Genomic DNA, 12,638 nt, shown 5'->3' with positions numbered 1-12,638 from the left:
GTTTCAACTCAATCAAGAAAAGACACAGGTACAACATCCTAACCACTCAAATTAGAACATAGCATAGCATAGCATAGCATCTCTGCACTGGGCAAGAATTAGCAGCTGCATAAATGAAACAAAACAAACTATAATGTAACGTGACATCAAAAACTCTTGATAGGTGACATAACGGTTGGCACTCACCTTACAGCTAGAAGGTTTTGGGTTATTTTCCCATATCATTTGGGGCCTAGTTTGGATTTGGGTGTGGCTTTTTGTCAAGGTAATCTCATAATAGTCCAATAGTTACTCCTGACCAAGATCCTGGATTAACATCTGGTGGAACAGAATGTTTTGAGCTTTTGAAAAGGAGACGGCCAAAACAGACAAGATTGTTCAAACATGCAACGGTTGAAGAAAACTGAACTCCAGGTATGTTGTGATTGGCATATTACACGCTCTAAAGCTAAAACAGATTAGCATAGTATTGTGCCAGAAACTACACGCAATTTTTCACACATTTAAGCCACACAATTGTCACTTTGCATTGTTGCTATGCTAGCAACTGTTTATATATGACAATTGGTTCATGCCAACATATGTCAAGAATAGAATTCAGGTGCAGCGGGTTGATTATTTCTACGGGAAGCAACAAATGTTTACTTTTAATAAACACAAAATAATATAAGATAAGCCTTTATTTGTCCACACAATGGGGACATTTCAGTGTTGCAACGCAAGTAGATACAGAAGAAAAGAACAGATGACACTCTTAATAGAAAAAAACTCTTATAAACAAAACTCCTATGGACAGAACCTCTCATATTCTTAATAAGGAATAGAGAGAGGTTTTTGCCACTGAACAGCTCACAAGGCTTTCAGGGTTTTTCCACAACAACACTCGACACTCGATGACATGAAGCATATGAGGACAAATATTTAGTGCAGCACTATTACCACACACAGGGAAAGTTTAAGACACACACAATATTTCTTCAAGTCCATTATGTTTGATCTCTTTGCTAATCACCAATGCTAATCATTTATTAGCATTTTCTACATAACTCACTACAAGGCCACATTTGCATTTTAAAATGCAGCTGTGCTTTCGTAGAATGTAATTTATTGTTGTATAAATGTCAGCCCCACAGCTGACATTAGGACTGTTCTGATATTTTAGCAGTTTATGCAGATTACCTTCGAGTTTACATTTGTTCATTTTAGCAACCTAAACCAAGATGGCTGCAGGTGGCGTACAGGTCACGTGTCTGGCATTAACCGATAGCCCTACATTATTATACAATCAGGTTACGGTTAGGAATATGATTAGGGTTAGGCTTAGGAACAGTGCGTACCTATATTCCCCAGTGCTCATGTTCCCCCTTTTCTATGAACGAGGTGACACGGGTACCTCCTCAAATGATAGAAAAGGCTACAGGTTCAGGTTCATCTCCATTAGCTGCGAATAAATGTATGGTTTTAATGCATAAAATAGAGCAGCATATAACCCTAACCCAGGTCTCGGGGAACATAGGTACCGGGGAACATAGGTATTGGGGATCATGGAGCTTGCCTGATACTTCCAGATACCAGATACTTCAGAGGAGAGCAGAGTTTAGTGAATATCATCATTTCCACATACACTTTGAATATAAACTGGATACTTTGACGCAGCGGTGTGAACGGGCCGTAACACCCAACCTCAACCTTAATCTGATTGTGGAAAAAAATACACAGTAAAAATGACTGGGTTGGGAAACAAATCGAGCTTCCAAGCACAGCACAGATAAACTTTCGATGCGAACGGGACAAAGCCAACTTCCAAACCCGCCATCGTTTTCAGTTGAACTTCTACGGTCATGTGTACCTCGTCTGAAGACAACAACCGCCCAAGCAGCTATCGTAAACATATTATTGAAGAGTCAGCAGAAGAGTAGCATCGGGTCCATCCATCACATCCATGGAGTTTTAAGTGAAAATGAATCAGAGTTGACAGTTCTTCTCCTGCAGTTAGCATTGCTGTGTTGTACCCCCCCAAAGGGAGGTCATATGTCCCACAAATTGGTTTCTATTCTCTACCTTTAAGATGGGAGGTCGTCTAAGCTAGCATCAATAGTCTTTTCCCCTGACAGCAAAGCCACTTCTTCAGCGCTTCCATCTATCCTGCGGCCATTAAGGACTGCTTGGGTGACACGATGCGGCTTAGATTTCAGCGCAGGTTTGCTCTATAGAGAGTCATCCATACAGGAACATGCCTCCATCAATGTCTATATACTGTATGTGGCGGTCATATTCCAGGCCCTTGGTTCCATACGCAAAACTTTTAGGCAACTTCGAATAGGTTGGGTTCATAAGACATCACGATATTGTGCAATCCCTTGTTTAATATCGTGGTTAATGTTTAATGGTTTGTATGGCTCATCCTCATTGGTTCATGCCAGACACGTGACCTGTTCACCACCTGCAGCCATCTTCGGTCCATTATTGATGTGATGTATGTTTGAATGAAGCGATAAAAAGAAGAGCGTAATCATTTATTCACGATAGCCTCAGAAATTGGTGATGGTATTCGACTTCAGAGAGTGATTTTTATTAGTTGAAAGGACTTTTCTTTAACATATCTCAAACAAATAATGATAAGGGTAAACATTTGTGGATTTTGGATGAATCTTTCAGAAACTGTAAATCTCCAACAGCGTTATACAGGTCCTTGCTGACCAGAATGTGAACACAACCCATTATATTTTAGGATATGGACATGTTTGGAAAATGTCTACTACTGAACATCAATGTGTAGGAGTAGACCTGCTCCATTATGGAATAAATCATAAAAAATGTTGGGTTGCATCATGACCTTTATTTAGATACACTATATTAGATACACTATATTAGATACACTATATTAGATACACTATATTTTGTACATATGACCATAACTTAAAGTTTTGAGGGGCCGGACGAGTTGACTGAAGTTATTCCAATCCTTGAATGGTTAGATTTAGTGTTTGTTCTGAAGATTTAAGGTATTGTAAGATGTTGAAATAAATTAAGCATAGATGGATGCTCCATTAAGTCGACATTTTAAATTCAAAGGAAAAAAAGATAATTTTCCTACGCAGAGAGAAGGAATCAAGCATTTAACAAATCAAATAGATGACCTAACCTTGTGAAATGTCTTATTAAACATTGAAACAAAACACTGCTACCGTGTGGTACATTTTGACATATTTTTTTCATAAACATTTTCAGATTTCTCTCTTTTTCATCATGGTTGCGAACTGAGAAATCGCTCGATGAATTGGAATTGCATTTTCTGTATTTTGTCCTGTCGCAACCCGCAAAAAACAAAAGTGTAACTGTGGGCAATACAAAGACACGTCTAAACAACCTCCGCAGGTGACCTTTGAACCGGTTGATGTGCACTAAAACAATGAAATGCTGAACACGCTGAGAGAGCACGTAATAAGAGCTCAGACGATTGACTTCCACGCTGTGCCTCGTTGACCTCGAGACCACCTCTATTCTCTTCTGCCTTTGTCGTCCCAGATCTTTCCAGGTTTATTTTTGGCACTTTAATACACTGTTGACCTCGCACTAATTGGTATGTGTATCCTTCCACTTTCACCTTAAACTAGTCCCTAGAACAGGGTCACGATGCAGGTCCGCCCTCTCAAATCCACCTCGATAGAGAAGAGCGTAGCTGTTGACACCAAACAAAGGGAAGCGTGTCAGAGCTGTGCAGTCAAAAGTGACGTATGAGTCGCAGTAACAAGATCGTTCATCCTTTATTTGTTCTGTCTTCTGAAAATAAAAACTGCGGAAGAAACGGCAGCTGCTTACAAGCCGAACAGCTAGCCGGAGCAGGTATATCAGTTTACAAAGGCTTAGATTATTTATTGTCATGTTTAATGCTGCAATTTTTCTTCTACTATGTAAAAAAATAGAACTGTGTAATTCTATATTGTGTATGTGACTTGAGGGTCATGCTCGTCTCCATGGAAGCGTAAATTAGAATGACAAATGAGAATTGATCAGGTTACTAATTAAATGTACTTGCAATAGACTTCAGACATTCAGCCAAAGGATAAGTACAATTCTTCATAAGATTTGTTAAAAGTCCAAGACGGTTCACTGCAGCAGACTTGAGGCGTTTGAAGCCATGACGGGGCCCCTAGTGAACAGAGCAGGTGATACAGTACGGCACAGGCACATTTAGGAGGAAAGGGGAAGCTTACCGACAACAGGAAGCTATAATTACAACATTATAAACAACTTGCTTGGATTACATGAATAAATAAAAGTGCACACGCCAAAACACCAAACCAGTGAGAGGCGAGCGCCAACACCGGGCCACAGGGAGCAAGCTCAATCACCCATTAGCTTTCCACAGACCGAGTGGTAATATTTACAAAAAGGCACAACAACCTCATCATCAATTTGTTTTTATTTTGCCCCATATTAGACAAGACAGTTTTAGTGTGAAATGGGGATGAGAGCGAAGGCGGACATGTAGCAAATCCGACCTAATCATTAGCACTGGGGCATTTCTGTGTGTCTGGTTACTCTGGTTACTCTGGTTACTCTGGTTACTCTGGTTACCCTGGTTACCGTGGTTAATGGGCAACATCTTCTAGCTAAAGTAATCCTGACTCCTGACTAAGGGGAAGGATAGAGATTGTTCTCTAGCTAAAGACTGCAGGAATCAATCAAACAACCACATTGTGCACATATACATGAGGTACCAATAGCATTGTAAGAAGGTTAAAAGCTCTGAAAAGTCAATTTTGCATGATATGAGCCCTTTAATCTCCATGAGACAAGCAGGTGGTGGACTATAGAAGCAAGGTGATCCGTTAGAAAAGTGCTATAGGCCATCTTTAAAGCAGCTTTGAAAACTAAAACAGATGTTTGAACTGAATATTGCCAGCATTTTGTCAACTAACTTTTCTTGACACAGACGGGAGCAATAGGAATGATTGAAAGTGCCATATAGCAGAAAAACACTTACAGTACAATACTGTCAACTCATGAAATATTTGATCAAATCGCTCATGAAAAATTCATAACACAAAAATATGAAAACAAAGAACAAAGGGCGGGAGAGAAATTTTGAGTTGGGAAAGAATGGAAAAAGAGATTACGGCTTTAAGACAGACATTGATGGAGTTTAGGGACATAAGGTAAGAGTCAAATATACACAAAAACATTTATTTTCATTTTTTACTCTTTCTATTCAATTTCCTCTTGAAAGAAAGTGCTGCTGTGCTCTCAGAATCTGATATAAAACATTGTGCCATGTTGAATACAGAATAATAGCCGAGCCCCAGTCGGGTCCAAGTCAAGAGAAAGTCAGATCTAAGTCAAGTTAGAGTCTAGTCTAGTCTGACTATTGACTATTGTTTGCATTGAGTCCAGTCTGAGGTCAGAGTTAAGTCAGAGTGAGAATCGACATGTGGCTAAGTCAATCCAATCAAATCCCCAGCTAACTTATTCAACGTAAAAACATAACTGTCATCTGCAAATGACTCAAGAGCGCCATCTATGACCAAAATCTGAACTTAAGTCCTAACTCACTCGTCCAAGTCCTGGATCTCATTCCAGCTAAATAATATTTTTTTAACCATGTACTTGTAACTTGGTAACACCTACACTAGAAAGCCAAAAGTATATTGTTATTTTACTGACTTTACAACTTTTTCCGTTTCACAACATTCACGCCCCAAACTTTAAAACTCTTATTCTCTTAACTCTTCTTTCTCTTATTGTGTGTTTTTTGCCCCCGAGCTTCCTGTGTGTGTTTACCTCCGGTGTCAAAGTAGGTGATAAAAAGTACAAATCACTGCTCAGAACACTGTGTACTGCTGCCTGTGATTACACCAGGACAGTCCCGGCGCTAATGTTGCCATCAATCTGACAACGTGAATGCTCATAATTCTGCTGCTACTTGTTATAAATATCCCACCGTGGCTTTTGAAAAAATGACCCTCTCTCTGCGCCATCTTTCTTCCTCTGCACGTCTCCGTCTCTCCCTTTTTCTTTCCCCCTTTTCCCTTTTCTCTCACTACCTCTGTCTTTCTCCAACTCTCCCTCTTTGTCCACTTATACTTCATGCAATCTCTCCCCCTCTTCACTCTTTCTCCATCCTCGGCCCACCATTCCCCCACTCGCTTCATCTCTCTCCCTTCTTTCTCTCCTCCATCTCTCTCCCTTCTTTCTCTCCTCCATCTCTCTCCCTTCTTTCTCTCCTCATCTCTCCATCTCTCTCCCTTCTTTCTCTCCTCCATCTCTCTCCCTTCTTTCTCTCCTCCATCTTTCGCTCCTCCATCTCTCTCCCTTCTTTCTCTCCTCATCTCTCCATCTCTCTCCCTTCTTTCTCTCCTCCATCTCTCTCCCTTCTTTCTCTCCTCCATCTCTCTCCCTTCTTTCTCTCCTCCATCTCTCTCCCTTCTTTCTCTCCTCCATCTCTCTCCCTTCTTTCTCTCCTCATCTCTCCATCTCTCTCCCTTCTTTCTCTCCTCCATCTCTCTACCTTCTTTCTCTCCTCCATCTCTCTCCCTTCTTTCTCTCCTCCATCTCTCTACCTTCTTTCTCTCCTCCACCTCTCTCCCTCCTTTCCCTCCTCCACCTCTCTAACCCTTCAGCTTTCCTAGTTCCTTCCCTCTGTTCCTTCTCTCGCTGTTCCTTTTTCAGCACCTCCTTCTGCTCCTCCTCACTGCTCCTTCACTCTCTGCTCCTTTGTATTATTTATGTCTGTGTTTATTTGACAGCGCCAGGACAATTAAACATTGCCACCAAACATGTAATTGATGTCCTGTACATAAAGCTTCTAGCCACAGACAATAAAGCACTCTAAAGTAAGTATAAAGACACAGATGAGTATATAAAACACACATTATGAAAACATAGAAACAAGGCATGTCGGTCCACTGAACATCCCAAGGCAAATTTAATGTTCATACGGTTTATTTTCTTGTGATTTAAGCTCCAGCGGCAGAGAGTTCCATAAGTCTGAAGCTTTTACTGAGAACGCTGACCGACCCAGAGACGTCCAGCACCTTTCCCCTCTGCGGGTCAGACTCTTGTCCACACACCATTATTATGTTTGTATCAGACCACACGGTACACCAGGAGCAAAACCATTAGGACACTTATAAATAGCCTTTACAAAGGAGTAATGAATGAAATTATCAAACGTTATCAATTTATATTTTTGAATCATGTTGCAGTGATGACACTTCATTGGTTTTTGATCAAATACTTTAAGTATATGTCTGTGCAGTGACACTAAAGTCTTCAGGACAGATTTTGTGGCCTGGCCCCAGACAATGGCACCATACGATACGTGAGATAAAATCATAGCATAAAGCGTAAATATACATGATCGAATCATATGAAAACAATATAGATTTGTTTTTATGGTCTTTGACATGTTCTTAATGTGGGCATCAAATTTGAGTTTAGATTCTAAAACAATCTCCAGATACTTAACCTTCGATGTCTCATTTGGACCTTTATAAGTTCAAATAATGTTTTTTTTCTTCAGAGAGAAACACATTGACACCGTTTTAGTATAGTTCAAAGTTAAACAGTTGTCATGGAGCCACTTGGATATTTTCTAAACTTATTTAGACAGGGAGGGACGTTTTCAAGAGCGCCCTGTTAACACAAACATGTATACATTTAAATATTATAATCATTTAGAAACAAGAGTACTGATATTGTGGATAGTCTGTTAAAAGTGCATTGGACAAAATCATGTAATACTCCCCCCAGCTCCGTATTGACACTGTGAGACTAAAATAAAAATGTTCTGTGATTTGAGTGAGTGAATAACTGATCTGATGTTCAGTCAAAAGTCTAAATCCCAATGAGAGCTTTATAAATAAACAAAAGCAGAGCTGTTCTCTTCTACTTTAGAGTATAATTGACCGTGATGTGTTCTCTATCCTTCTCCTGTAATGAACCTTAGAGCTGCACCTCAGAGCTGCACCTCAGAGCTGCACCTCAGAGCTGCACCTCAGAGCTGCAACTCAGCGCTGAACCTTAGAGCTGCACCTCAGAGCTGCAACTCAGCGCTGCAACTCAGCGCTGCACCTCAGCGCTGCACCTCAGAGCTGAACCTCAGAGCTGAACCTTAGAGCTGAACCTCAGAGCTGAACCTCAGAGCTGAACCTCAGAGCTGCACCTTAGAGCTGAACCTCAGAGCTGAACCTCAGAGCTGCACCTTAGAGCTGCACCTCAGAGCTGCACCTCAGAGCTGCACCTCAGCGCTGCACCTCAGCGCTGAACCTTAGAGCTGCACCTCAGAGCTGCACCTCAGAGCTGAACCTCAGAGCTGCACCTCAGAGCTGCACCTTAGAGCTGCACCTCAGAGCTGCACCTCAGAGCTGCACCTCAGCGCTGCACCTCAGCGCTGAACCTTAGAGCTGCACCTCAGAGCTGCACCTCAGAGCTGAACCTCAGAGCTGCACCTCAGAGCTGCACCTCAGAGCTGCACCTCAGCGCTGCACCTCAGCGCTGAACCTTAGAGCTGCACCTCAGAGCTGCACCTCAGAGCTGTACCTCAGAGCTGCACCTTAGAGCTGTACCTCAGAGCTGCACATCAGAGCTGCACCTCAGAGCTGCACCTCAGAGCTGCACCTCAGAGCTGCAACTCAGCGCTGCACCTCAGCGCTGCAACTCAGCGCTGCAACTCAGCGCTGCACCTCAGCGCTGCACCTCAGAGCTGAACCTCAGAGCTGAACCTCAGAGCTGAACCTCAGAGCTGAACCTCAGAGCTGCACCTTAGAGCTGAACCTCAGAGCTGAACCTCAGAGCTGCACCTTAGAGCTGCACCTCAGAGCTGCACCTCAGAGCTGCACCTCAGCGCTGCACCTCAGCGCTGAACCTTAGAGCTGCACCTCAGAGCTGCACCTCAGAGCTGAACCTCAGAGCTGCACCTCAGAGCTGCACCTCAGAGCTGCACCTCAGCGCTGCACCTCAGCGCTGAACCTTAGAGCTGCACCTCAGAGCTGCACCTCAGAGCTGTACCTCAGAGCTGTACCTCAGAGCTGCACCTTAGAGCTGTACCTCAGAGCTGAACCTTAGAGCTGCACCTCAGAGCTGCACCTCAGAGCTGTACCTCAGAGCTGTACCTCAGAGCTGCACCTTAGAGCTGTACCTCAGAGCTGAACCTTAGAGCTGCACCTCAGCGCTGCACCTCAGCGCTGCACCTTAGAGCTGAGCGATAAACTGAGTTCAGAGGTTTTAACACTGCTGCTGTAGAAAGCACATATGTAATATCACCATAATCTAGAACTGAGAGAAATGTCGCCTGGATTAACTGTTTTCTACAGTGAAGAGGAAAACAGAGGTTTTATTTCTAAAGAAGAATGACAATCTGGCTTTAAGATTATTTGTCAGCTCATGTATGTGTTTGTTGAGTTTATCATCGATCCAGATGCCCAAGTATTTGTAATAGAATACTTGTTCAATCATGTTACCACATCATGTTCAAGCGTTTTGTTGAATTTTGTTGAATGAAGTGAAAATCCTGTTGAATATTTTGAATCATTTGTGCAGCAGAAGGTGCCTGACATAAAACTGCATCATCTGCACAAGTGGATGCTACTGTGTTTTAGAGTATGACCAATTAAGTTTATGTAAGGTGTAAATAACAGAGGTCCAAGGACAAACCCTTGAAGAACTCCTTTGTCGAAATAAATTCAAATTGAAAGCCATCAGCAGAAACACCTTGAGCTCCATTTATGAGGTCATCTGCAAACCACAGTTTTGCATTTGAAGCAAACCCAACAACATCCAGACGATCCAAGAGAAAACAATGATCTACAAAATCAAAGGCCTTTGACTGATCAACAAAAACAGCAGCACATTCTTCATGATTGTCCAATGCAATAGCAACTGGCAGCCATTTCAACTTTAAAATCTGGTTGAAGCACAGACCTGGTTTCCAAGAGTTTGCAGGGCAGGATAGATTTGAGATTGGATGGAAGTTGTTCAGATAATTTTTCTGGGCTCCTTTATTCAAAGGGAGAACACAATCAGTTTTCCGTATTGTGGGGAAACTTTCAGGTTGGATTGTGAAATTAAATACATGATATTAGTGGAGCAGATAATTGCAACCTACTTTCGAGGGTGTCATCTCTGGTGGATCTATAGAGAGCAACATCGTCATAGTGTAAAGGGCTTAAGGGAAAATACTTGATCAGCCCTATTCTCGTGTATTGGGGCAACAGCAATAGCTGGAGCAGTATAAAAAATATTTCCAGCGTCAGTAAAATGCCAATTAAACCCCTCATGCCGACTGTCTGACAGGTCTGAGGCCTGTTTGGGGGTGTGTCTGACAGGTCTGAGGCCGGTTTGGGGGTGTGTCTGACAGGTCTGAGGCCGGTTTGGGGGTGTGTCTGACAGGTCTGAGGCCGGTTTGGGGGTGTGTCTGACAGGTCTGAGGCCGGTTTGGGGGTGTGTCTGACAGGTCTGAGGCCGGTTTGGGGGTGTGTCTGACAGGTCTGAGGCCGGTTTGGGGGTGTGTCTGACAGGTCTGAGGCCTGTTTGGGGGTGTGTCTGACAGGTCTGAGGCCTGTTTGGGGGTGTGTCTGACAGGTCTGAGGCCTGTTTGGGGGTGTGTCTGACAGGTCTGAGGCTGGTTTGGGGGTGTGTCTGACAGGTCTGAGGCCTGTTTGGGGGTGTGTCTGACAGGTCTGAGGCCGGTTTGGGGGTGTGTCTGACAGGTCTGAGGCCGGTTTGGGGGTGTGTCTGACAGGTCTGAGGCCGGTTTGGGGGTGTGTCTGACAGGTCTGATGCCTGTTTGGGGGTGTGTCTGACAGGTCTGAGGCCGGTTTGGGGGTGTGTCTGACAGGTCTGAGGCCGGTTTGGGGGTGTGTCTGACAGGTCTGATGCCTGTTTGGGGGTGTGTCTGACAGGTCTGAGGCCTGTTTGGGGGTGTGTCTGACAGGTCTGAGGCCGGTTTGGGGGTGTGTCTGACAGGTCTGATGCCTGTTTGGGGGTGTGTCTGACAGGTCTGAGGCCGGTTTGGGGGTGTGTCTGACAGGTCTGAGGCCTGTTTGGGGGTGTGTCTGACAGGTCTGATGCCTGTTTGGGGGTGTATCTGACAGGTCTGAGGCCTGTTTGGGGGTGTGTCTGACAGGTCTGAGGCCAGTTTGGGGGTGTGTCTGACAGGTCTGAGGCCGGTTTGGGGGTGTGTCTGACAGGTCTGAGGCCTGTTTGGGGGTGTGTCTGACAGGTCTGATGCCTGTTTGGGGGTGTGTCTGACAGGTCTGAGGCCTGTTTGGGGGTGTGTCTGACAGGTCTGAGGCCGGTTTGGGGGTGTGTCTGACAGGTCTGAGGCCGGTTTGGGGGTGTGTCTGACAGGTCTGAGGCCTGTTTGGGGGTGTGTCTGACAGGTCTGAGGCCGGTTTGGGGGTGTGTCTGACAGGTCTGATGCCTGTTTGGGGGTGTGTCTGACAGGTCTGAGGCCGGTTTGGGGGTGTGTCTGACAGGTCTGAGGCCGGTTTGGGGGTGTGTCTGACAGGTCTGAGGCTGGTTTGGGGGTGTGTCTGACAGGTCTGAGGCCTGTTTGGGGGTGTGTCTGACAGGTCTGAGGCCAGTTTGGGGGTGTGTCTGACAGGTCTGAGGCCGGTTTGGGGGTGTGTCTGACAGGTCTGAGGCCGGTTTGGGGGTGTCTGCTACTACATACATAATTGTGTCATTGGCATACATTTGACAGCTTGTGTTTTGTAGATTTCTGACAAGTCATTTATTTACAGTATAAGCAGAAGAGTAGCGGACCCAAAATATACCCTTGAGGCACACCCAGATTACATGTTTTGATCACTTTAACACATTGCGGTCTCAATTCAAGACAGGATTTAAACAAATGTAAGGCTTGTTTAGTAAAACTGCTCTACTGTTCATCAGAACGAGGTGTTTTACAGTGACAGAAGCTTTCCTAAAAATATAGAAATACTGCTACAACATACTTGTTTTCATCCAGACTACTTTTGATAATTCTTTCTCGGTTGGTTCTCCTCTTTCTGCTCCTCCTCTTTCCTGTCCTCCTCTTTCCTGTCCTCCTCTTTCCTGTCCTCCTCTTTCTGCCCCTCCTCTTTCCTGTGCTCCTCTTTCCTGTCCTCCTCTTTCTGCTCCTCCTCTTTCCTGTCCTCCTCTTTCTGCTCCACCTCTTTCTGCTCCACCTCTTTCTGCTCCACCTCTTTCTGCTCCTCCTCTTTCTGCTCCTCCTCTTTCTGCTCCTCCTCTTTCCTGTTCTCCTCTTTCCTGTTCTCCTCTTTCCTGTTCTCCTCTTTCCTGTCCTCCTCTTTCTGGTCCTCCTCTTTCTGGTCCCTCCTTCCCTCTCCTCCTCCTCTGGCATCTACTGTCTCCCTCTCCATCTCTTTCTATCCATCTTTCTTTCCCTCTACCCGTAAATCTTTCTCACTCTTTTGCCTTTCTCTCTTCCACCCAGTTTCTCTCTCTTTCTCCACACTGTCACTAACCCCTCATCTCTATCGCGCTACCTCTTTCTCCTCCTCCCACTCTCGTTCCCTCCTCCCCTCTCTCCCTCTCTCCCTTTCCCCTCTGTCGACGCACATCTCTCCGCAGGTGCAGTTCCAGCAGACGCCGTCGCCACGGGAGCGTTTCTCATGACGATCAGAAAGTGC

The sequence above is a fragment of the Eucyclogobius newberryi genome, unplaced genomic scaffold (assembly GCF_026437365.1).
Source record: "Eucyclogobius newberryi isolate DKJ021-1_F unplaced genomic scaffold, fEucNew1.0.hap1 SCAF_13, whole genome shotgun sequence".
NCBI lineage: Eukaryota > Metazoa > Chordata > Actinopteri > Gobiiformes > Gobiidae > Eucyclogobius > Eucyclogobius newberryi.
This window is presented reverse-complemented; position numbering follows the sequence as displayed.